Source organism: Palaemon carinicauda, chromosome 6 (assembly GCF_036898095.1).
Source record: "Palaemon carinicauda isolate YSFRI2023 chromosome 6, ASM3689809v2, whole genome shotgun sequence".
NCBI classification, from domain to species: domain Eukaryota; kingdom Metazoa; phylum Arthropoda; class Malacostraca; order Decapoda; family Palaemonidae; genus Palaemon; species Palaemon carinicauda.
In genome coordinates, this window is record NC_090730.1 from 2,156,383 (window position 1) to 2,166,595 (window position 10,213).

Consider the following 10,213-nt stretch of genomic DNA (forward strand, 5'->3'; position numbering starts at 1 on the left):
TTAAATCCTAGCAAAAACATGATTAAATCCCTGCAACCAGAGCATTAAATCCTAGCAAAAGAACATTAAATCCTAGCAAAAACATGATTAAATCCCTGCAAACAGAGCATTAAACCCTAGCAAAAGAGCATTAAATCCTACCAAAACATGATTAAATCCCTGCAAACAGAGCATTAAATCCTAGCAAAAGAACATTAAATCCTAGCAAAAACATGATTAAATCCCTGCAAACAGAGCATTAAACCCTAGCAAAAGAGCATTAAATCCTAGCAAAAACATGATTAAATCCCTGCAAACAGAGCATTAAATCCTAGCAAGAATATCATTAAATCCCAGCAAAGCAAAAATAAGAAAAATGTCAACACTTACTTTGATTCCTTCTTTGATGAGTGGATCCTGAAGTCCTCTTCAGTTGATTATACTAAGTTATCCAGATAACATTTAAAAAAAATTAATTATCAATGTGCAAACTTTTAACTTTTAAAATCAGACTATTAAACAATTTAATGCATTCATTTTTTTAATATGATCATTCCAAATTTGGATTTGCTAAGTTATAGAAGAATATAAAATTTAATCTTCAGAAAAATTAAGCAAAAATTTGATTATGATTGGATGAAACTGAGCCGCTGATGAAAGACGTTATAAAACTAAATGTTTGAGATTTTTTTGTGTATCTGGATAACAAACATACCATTACTGTCAAGTCAAATAAAATTTCAACACTACTTCATTCTTGAAAGTAAAATATTCACACAAAAAAAAAAGGGCACTCAGTAGAGTGCATACCTTTGCCTATATCATGTTGTATTTCACAAGATAAACAATTGAATTATGCACATTTTGGCACCAGTTTCATACAAATCGGATACAAATGGACAACCATATGGCAAAAAGATGTTCTATACCTTTTCGTGAATTTGACCTTTGACCCAATCAATCCCAAATCTAATCAAATTGTCCTTGGATCATGGCCAATCATAACACCAAATTTCATGAGATTCGGTCGAATAGTTTGTGAGTTATGCGAATCACAAACATACAAACAGTGGGTAACAAACACAAACTAAAACGGGCACTCAGTAGAGTGCATACCTTTGCCTATATCATGATGTATTTCACAATATAAACAATTGAATTATGCACATTTTGACACTAGTTTCATACAAATCGGATAAAAATGGGCCGCCATATGGCAAAAAAGTAAATAAATAAATACACGCCTATCAAAACATAACCTTCGCAACGATGTTGGCGAAGGTAAAACCACCATAAGCTCTTCCTTAAATACTAAAGGACTTGTCAGTAATGGTATGCGATTAAACCACTTACCTTTCAGTGATACCACAATCTGTGAACATAAAAAAAACCCAATAAACAAAAGGAAACAATGGAAAATAAAATATTTTAAGAACAGTAACGATAAAATAAATACTTTTTATATAAACTATAAAACCTAACAAAACAAGAAAAAGAGAAATTAGATAGAATAAAGTGCCCGAGTGTACCCTCAAGCAAGAGAACAATAACCCAAGACAGTGGAAGACCATGGTACACACGCTATGGCACTACCCAAGACTAGAGAACAATGGTTTGATTTTAGAGTGTCCCTCTCCTAGAAGACCTGCAACTCTGCCTCTTATCTCTGACAGGTCACATTATTCTACAAAAAATAGGAAATTACGTGTAGCATTTGTTTCTTATCTATTATACCTAACATTCTGATTAAGAATAAAGTGCTAAAAAATTTTGTTACTCAAATCTAATATCTATTCCAAAATTATTATTTAAATTTTAGCTTTCAAGTGGAAACTGAAGACTTTCTTGTTCTCTAAGGGCTTCGATAGTGTAGACTTGACAATAAACGAGCAATATGCGGTGTGAAATGCTGAATGTTTTAGAACAAATATGATAAAATGACTGTGGAGGTTCTGTAGGAAGTAAGGTTCCACTGCTGTATAGGACCAGAAAAGCAGCCCTTAACGTAAAGTAACATGTTACTTTTAAAAATAAACTACAATAATAAGGATAAATAGTAAAAATCTATACTTCTATATGTTACTATATGGACATGAGTCATGGTATGACAATGAAACAATTTCCAATAGATTTAGTAGATTTGAGAACAAAACCCTCAGAAAAATATTGGGAGTTAAATGGCAGGGCAGGATTCGAAATGAAACTACAAGAGATTACACGAGTGCCATAAGTGGATGAGACCATGACGAAGGGTAGATGAAGACGGTTTGGACATGTTCTTCGCACTCCCCAAGAGAGATTAGTTCACCAAACGTTTAGCTGGGCTCCACAAGGCACTAAAAGATTTGGAAGACTCAAGCCTACATGGCTGAGGACTATGAAGCGTGAAGTGGGAAATGATGAATGGAGAAGTATTGAATTAAATACTCAAGTTAGAGACGACAGGCGAAGGAGACTTTGTAGTTTGTTGGGACAGAATGAAAACCCACATTTTACAAACAGACATAAGAACATCACCTAACCAACCTAACCTAAGGTTCTCCACCTAACCTAACCTACCTAACCTAACCTAACCAACCTAACCTAAGGTTCTCCACCTAACCTAACCTACCTAACCTAACCTTACCTAACCTAACCAACCTAACCTAAGATTCTCCACCTAACCTAACAGCCATATCCTTACATATTTACTCACAGGGGGGGTTAATCCCCCAGGGACACCCCTTAGACTGCCCAACTCTTATCTTACCCTGTCCAAACAAACTACATTCACCCCCAGGCGAAATCTAACCGAGGCCCTTTGCGTCAATAGGCGTAGGAGGAGATGATGATGATAATGGTACTTCCAAGACAGTATTTTGAGGTATAAACTTTAACCATTAATCTGAATCTGTTGTAACTTACCACTTCATGTTGACTGATTATGTGGAAGAAACTTCTTCAATTAATTGATCATCTTACATCATATCTGAAAAGTAAATAAACAAGAATAATTAATTGTATCTTCAAAGTTCTCTAAAATGTCATCAAATAAGTTTTGGAAAATTGAGATTAGAAGCTCCTTGACTTACAAACACAAATCCAACTGAAAATAAAAAAAGATAAGATAAAGAAATACTTTAATAAAACAATACTACAGTATATCATTTAATGCAGTATGCAACACATTCGTTCGTAGTGTATTACAGCCAACTCTTCTTGTTGGCACGGGCCTTTCCCGTTTTTTGGGCTCAGGCCATGTCCTCGTGATGGAAGTTCCTTCATTAGTAGCTTCCTAGGTATATTTAACTACAGTGATATATCCCAGAGAATTTACCAAAGGTATCCAGAATTCTAACTCCTGGAGCGAATATCCCTTAAAATTTTAAAAGGGATATCGCGTAATATCAGAGGACGTATTCTTGACACGTCTTATGGCTATCTACACCCCCAATAGCACTTTCGCTTCGAGGGGAAAGAGTGGCAAGAATAAGGAGAGTCGTTAAAGAGACAATGCTCTCGACACTCCTACTGTACTGTAAATAGTGCGCCAAATCGCCACCGAGAGGCGCCACCAAGCCATTCTTCTCTCGTAGCTTCGATGACCGGTATCCATCAGGACGACATGGCTACCTCACCCAAAAATAGATTTTTCGCTTCGCTCAAAATCCGTTCTTTATCTTATCTTTGTTATTTTCTATATCAGGACAACACAACACTTGTGATAACCCGATATAACCAACTGAAAATAACAAAGATAAGATAAAGAAATATGGTAATAAATCAATATTATGCCATTTAATACAGTATGCAAAACAACATTTGTAATAACCTTGATATCTATTTCCTATGAAATCTGACTATTTGTTGACTTTTGTGGCTGGATATCATAGGCAGGGAATTTAGGTTAGGCCTACCCTAAGCCAAAATTTAAAAAAACAATTCGACGTACAAACAGCTCCTCGGAACCAATTAAGTTTCCAAGTTGAGAAGCTTCTTTACTCCTAAAATCCCAGAGTAAGCATGTAGTGTAAAAAGCTATATATTTCAAATAATATTCTTTCTTGATGATTGGTACCTGCAGTCATCAGAAGCCAAAGGAATATTTTTGTAACTTTACCGTTATTATTATTATTATTATTATTATTATTATTATTATTATTATTATTATTACTTGCTAAGCTACAACCCTAGTTAGAAAAGCAATATGCTATAAGTCCAGGGTTGCAAACAGGGAAAAAAAGCCCAAACAGGAAAGCAAACAAGGAAATGAGAGAACTGTATTTAGTTGTATTGTATTGAAATTCAATCTTAATGTTTCATATATCATAATTCCTTTAAAACTATATTTCAAGCAGAGGCATTATAAGAAGGTACTCAACTTACATACTAAATATGTTCCAAGAAGCTGTTTCCAAGCTAAGTTGTTTGTAAGTCAAATCTTGTTAAAACTTGGCCTAGGGTAGGCCTAACCTAACACCTATGCCTATGATTTCCAGCGGCAAAAGTCAACAAATAGTCAGGTTTTATACGAAATAAACCAGGTTACTACAGCTTTGGGTGCCGTATGTTTACGTCGCGAGGTACAGTAACAGTAACGCAGGAGGATAACTTTGCAACGGCTCCTCCTATAACTTGCCACCTTATCCCCCTCGAAGCGTAAACGCTATGTGGGGCGCAGATAGCCATGTGGCGTGTCAAGTATACGTCCCCTGTTGATATACGATATCCTAAAGGGAAACCTTTAGGGTACTCGAGCCAGAAGTTAGAATTCTGTGAAACCTTTCGTTTAATTCTCTGGGAGTATCTACTGTAGTCATATATACCCTCAGGAAGCTACTGAAGGAACCTTCCATCAGGACGTCATGGCCATCTCACCCAAAAATAGATTTTTCGCTTCGCTCAAAATCCGTTTTTGCTTACTGTACTAGATTATAAAACATTGTTTTATGAAATATATCCGTATCCTATTACAATAGGTCTATACAGTGTACGAACTTTTGATACAATATCCGAGAGTTGTGATTTTAGTTGGATTTGTGTCTGTATTTCCAAATGATTGTAAGCTGGGGACCTTTTTGTAAATAGCGATGACGCACGACCACTATCAAGTATAACCATCCTTTACACGAAATCATACGACAAATGATTAACCTTGAACAACAACAATCTAAAAGAAGAGGTTTTTTTTAAAAGGTAGCTTATTTTATCATATTGGAGCAAATATTTGTATGGAACTATTGTACTCTAAAATAACAATTCTAAAAGTAATTTTTTGTAAACTAACAAATTCTAAAAGTAATTTTCTGTAAACAAACAAATTCTAAAATTAATTTTCTGTAACCTAACAAATTTCAAAAGTAATTTTCTGTAAACAAACAAATTTTAAAAGTAATTTTCTGTAAACAAACAAATTCTAAAAGTAATTTTCTGTAAACAAACAAATTTTAAAAGTAATTTTCTGTAAACAAACAAATTCTAAAATTAATTTTCTGTAAACTAACAAATTTTAAAAGTCATTTTCTGTAAACAAACAAAATTTAAAGTAATTTTCTGTAAACAATCAAATTTTAAAAGTAATTTTCTGTAAACTAACAAATTCTTAAAGTAATTTTCTGTAAACACACAAATTTTAAAAGTAATTTTCTGTAAACAAACAAATTTTAAAAGTAATTTTCTGTAAACTAACAAATTTTAAAAGTAATTTTCTGTTAACAAACAAATTCTAAAAGTAATTTTCTGTAAACAAACAAATTCTAAAAGTAATTTTCTGTAAACTAACAAATTTAAAAAGTAATTTTCTGTAAACAAACAAATTTTAAAGTAATTTTCTGTAAACTAACAAATTTTAAAAGTAATTTTCTGTAAACTAACAAATTCTAAAAGTAATTTTCTGTAAACTAACAAATTTTAAAAGCAATTTTCTGTAAACAAACAAATTTAAAAGTAATTTTCTGTAAACAAACAAATTTAAAAGTAATTTTCTGTAAACTAACAAATTTTAAAAGTAATTTTCTGTAAACTAACAAATTCTAAAAGTAATTTTCTGTAAACTAAAAAATAGTAAAAGTAATTTTCTGTAAACTAACAAATTTTAAAAGCAATTTTCTGTAAACAAACAAATTTAAAAAGTAATTTTCTGTAAACAAACAAATTTTACAGTAATTTTCTGTAAACTAACAAATTTTAAAAGTAATTTTCTGTAAACTAACAAATTCTAAAAGCAATTTTCTGTAAACAAACAAATTTTAAAAGTAATTTTCTGAAAACAAACAAATTTTAAAGTAATTTTCTGTAAACTAACAAATTTTAAAAGTAATTTTCTGTAAACTAACAAATTCTAAAAGTAATTTTCTGTAAACTAACAAATAGTAAAAGTAATTTTCTGTAAACTAACAAATTTTAAAAGCAATTTTCTGTAAACAAACAAATTTAAAAAGTAATTTTCTGTAAACAAACAAATTTTAAAGTAATTTTCTGTAAACTAACAAATTTTAAAAGTAATTTTCTGTAAACAAACAAATTCTAAAAGTAATTTTCTGTAAACTAACAAATAGTAAAAGTAATTTTCTGTAAACTAACAAATTTTAAAAGCAATTTTCTGTAAACAAACAAATTTTAAAAGTAATTTTCTGTAAACAAACAAATTTTAAAAGTAATTTGTATTTTTCCCAACAATACAAAATTGAGTCCTTAAACAAGATCATGACTTCAGGGACTGTTTCAGCTTTTAACGAAGTACTGTAAACATACTGTAGTTGCTTGTCGGATGGCGGGTAGGCTTCGCCCACCCAACAAGCGGAGCAAGCCGTACTTTAACCTATAAAGTAAGATTTGCAAGGTGGTTGAGGCATCCAGTGTAACTTGAATGACCCAGGTTTGTAAATTACCAGTAATACCTCTAGATATGAAATCAATTTGTTCCGGAGTGGCTTTTGTATCGTGATTTTTTCGTATGATAAGTCACGTTTTACATGTAAATCGCCTAATTCAATCCAAGCCATACAAAAACACCACATTAGATTTTATAATAAAGGTATACTGTAGTAACCATAATGAAATACAACCAAATACTGTATATTTGAATCATTCAATACCTAACTTAACCATTAATACCTGTAAATGAAGTAATTATTAGAAACATAATGTAATAATAAAGGGAAAATAATGAAAATGTGGAAACTTACCTTTTGAGAGAGGCAATGTACGAAAGCAAAAATGTTGGCAGAGGAGGAGGACAAACGAAAGAAAACATTAACAAGTGCCAGAAAATATGAATGCTTAACTTTACGAAACACATTACCAAACGGCAGAAAACATGAACACTTAACTTTACGAAATATATTAACAAAGGGGAGAAAACATTAACACTTACCTTTACGAAACACATTAACAAACAGCAGAAAACATGAACACTTAACTTTACGAAATATGTTAACAAATGGCAGAAAACATGAACATTTAACTTTATGAAAAACTTTAAACTAAATTTCTATTTTTTTCTCTTTCTAATTTTTCATAATTTCTTACTTTACGTTTTGTACTTTCTAATAAAAAATTCGTCGTTTATTCATCCCCTCCACTTTTCTGTTTTTTTCAGATGACTTTGAACTTTCTCTTGTCCTACTAATGACCTCTTTAAGCTGCTGCTTTGATGGCTTCCTGCTTTGATGGCTTCCTGCTTTAGGAAGGTACCTATCGTCGACAAATTTGGGCCATATTCCTTAGCGATCAAACTTAACCACATGACAGCCACATACTTCTTGATTACCTCCAGTTTTGTTTCCACAAACAGCATCTTCTTTCCATGAACATTAACAATATTCTTGGGACCCATGGCTAATAATGTAGGCGTTGAATAATACAACACGATACAGTACAATAAAAGCATGAAAAATCGCCAACAAGACTTCAGTCTGAACGATAGCGCTGCCGAAACAAAATGGTCGAGGAACTCCGATACGTAAATGCACGATGGGATAGATGCTAACCAAATGGAGAGCAGAATCTTACGTAGGGAGTTGGGAGATAACAAAAGGTAGCGTTTGGCGGTGCGCGAATTTTAAAATTATTCTCAAGGGCCGGGCAAATCTCGTACTGTATCTTGTTTCATATCATTGAGAATTTTACGTAATATGAGGCGAAAAAATCTTCGTATCTACATACGTATCATAAATTTTTCGTATACAGAAACTTTCGTATCAAGAGGTACCACTGTACTTTAAAAATCTGTGATTTATTCTTGCATGAATACACACCCTCTTCCTTTAATAGCAGACTCACCCTTCAAAGGAAAACCTTATAATCAAACAGGCTGGTTACTAACACAAGAAATATCAATGCTCTCAAGTCCTGAGGAGGACCAAAAGTGATGACTCCTGTCAACCTCCTCAATACGCGAACATGTTGATGCCATAGGTGTTAGGCGAGGTCTCTACTAGCAGACTGGTAGGCGGTCTTACAAGAACCTATATCTGGGAGAATATGAAATCTTTATGTATCGTAAGATGCTCATTAGGAGAAATGAGTATGCATATATTACTTTCATATTCCCCATTGTCTATAAGGATGAAGGAGACACTTCTATACCAATTTTATTTGTAAGGGGAAGTACTCGCACCCTGCATTTAGCATTCAGTCCAGTATATAAAGAAACGTTTGCTGCACCCCAAGGCAGGGATGACAAAAGAGAAGTAACGGTAAACATTCAACCTTTCCTATTAGGATTATGTCATACCCACTCTCTCGGACGATATGTTTCTTGTTCCGTAAGTTACTGCAAGGCCAAGGACAGGGTGATAAGTATCCTGAAACCTGTGGGGTAAACTTCCGTATTTCTGTACTTACGGTCGGGGTAACATTCCCTTGTAAAAACCAACATTTCCCTCTAGAAAAACGCCCGTTTTCCTCGAAAATTACACATTTTTTCGCAAATAAATACTTAATGTAATACATAGATACTGTATATATATATATATATATATATATATATATATATATATATATATATATATATATATATATATATATATGGGCCCGAGCCATGTCGTCCTCACAGAAGGTCCTTCCAGCAGCTTCCTACTGTATAATATTTCTACAAGTGATATTACAAGAGAATTACCGTCAGGTATCACGGGATTCTAACCACCGGAACGACTATCCTAAGATATTGTGTATAATCAGAAATGTATCCGCAGATAACCATAGATATCTGCACCCCTAGCAGACTTAACCCAGTCTAGGAATATATATATATATATATATATATATATATATATATATATATATATATATATATATATATATATATATATATATATATCCACCGATAATGGGGGACCGCCCATGGGAACTCAGGATTTTGGGTGGGAAAGCATACTGGGGAAACAGTATATAATGGTATGACAAACCTTTTCTTTTCAATACATTATGTTCTTTTCCGCAAAATAAATCCATGGAAAACTGGACAAATTATCTATATCCTTTACCTTTAGCCCTTATTAATTTGGGGGAGGGGGGCATGAACCGATCACGTCCTACCTAACCTAAACATGGTAAGGGGTATACCACAAGTAGTCCTATCAATGATCCAGAAAACAGGTAGGCATGTTTTAGTGGTAATGATTACAATAAATTTAAAATTTGATGCTTTAGGCAACTTAACCTAACCTGACCAGACCTGACCTAACCTAACCTGTAAATTTACTTATTACATAGGACTTCATGCAACCTACCATAGAAGGTGGCCTACGTTTTCGTAAAATTATTAATTTACTATCTAAACCAATTATAATATAGTAATATACTCTTACCTTCATTTTTTCATAAGATTATTTGCATATTTTAATCACTAATCACTATTATAACACGAAATTTTCGAATAATTAATCATTGACGTTAATTCGTATGTCACATTAACACATAACTTTGGTCATACATTTTTCAAAAAATAAAATGCAGTAGAGAATTTTTTTTTTTATTTTTAATTAAAGTTATTTTATTACAACATAAATATCTATAATTAGTAAAATAGTCTTATGAAGGGTTCTGAAGGTAAATTCTTCTTATTTTTTACGTTTTTTTTTTCGAACAAAAATTCAAGAAAAAGCGGAAATCTTTTCATATTTTTTCGGTTTTAAAGTTTTTATTTTGTAATTAAAATTATTCTGCTACAAAATAAATAATCATAATTGGTAAAATATCCCTAAGAAGAGGTTTGAAGTTTTGAACACCGATTCTAATATGATTTTTTTTT

General features: G+C 32.4%; 1 long non-coding RNA gene across 1 annotated transcript; it reads right to left on the reverse strand.

Moving 5' to 3' along the window:
* Window positions 1-1,254: 1,254 nt before the first annotated feature.
* LOC137641947 (uncharacterized) lies at window positions 1,255-9,893 on the reverse strand. The gene is made up of 3 exons (XR_011044604.1): window positions 9,771-9,893; window positions 2,884-2,947; window positions 1,255-1,351 (listed from the first exon to the last, which is right to left on the reverse strand). It is a non-coding gene; the product is annotated as an uncharacterized lncRNA (long non-coding RNA).
* Between the last annotated feature and the right edge of the window lie 320 nt (window positions 9,894-10,213).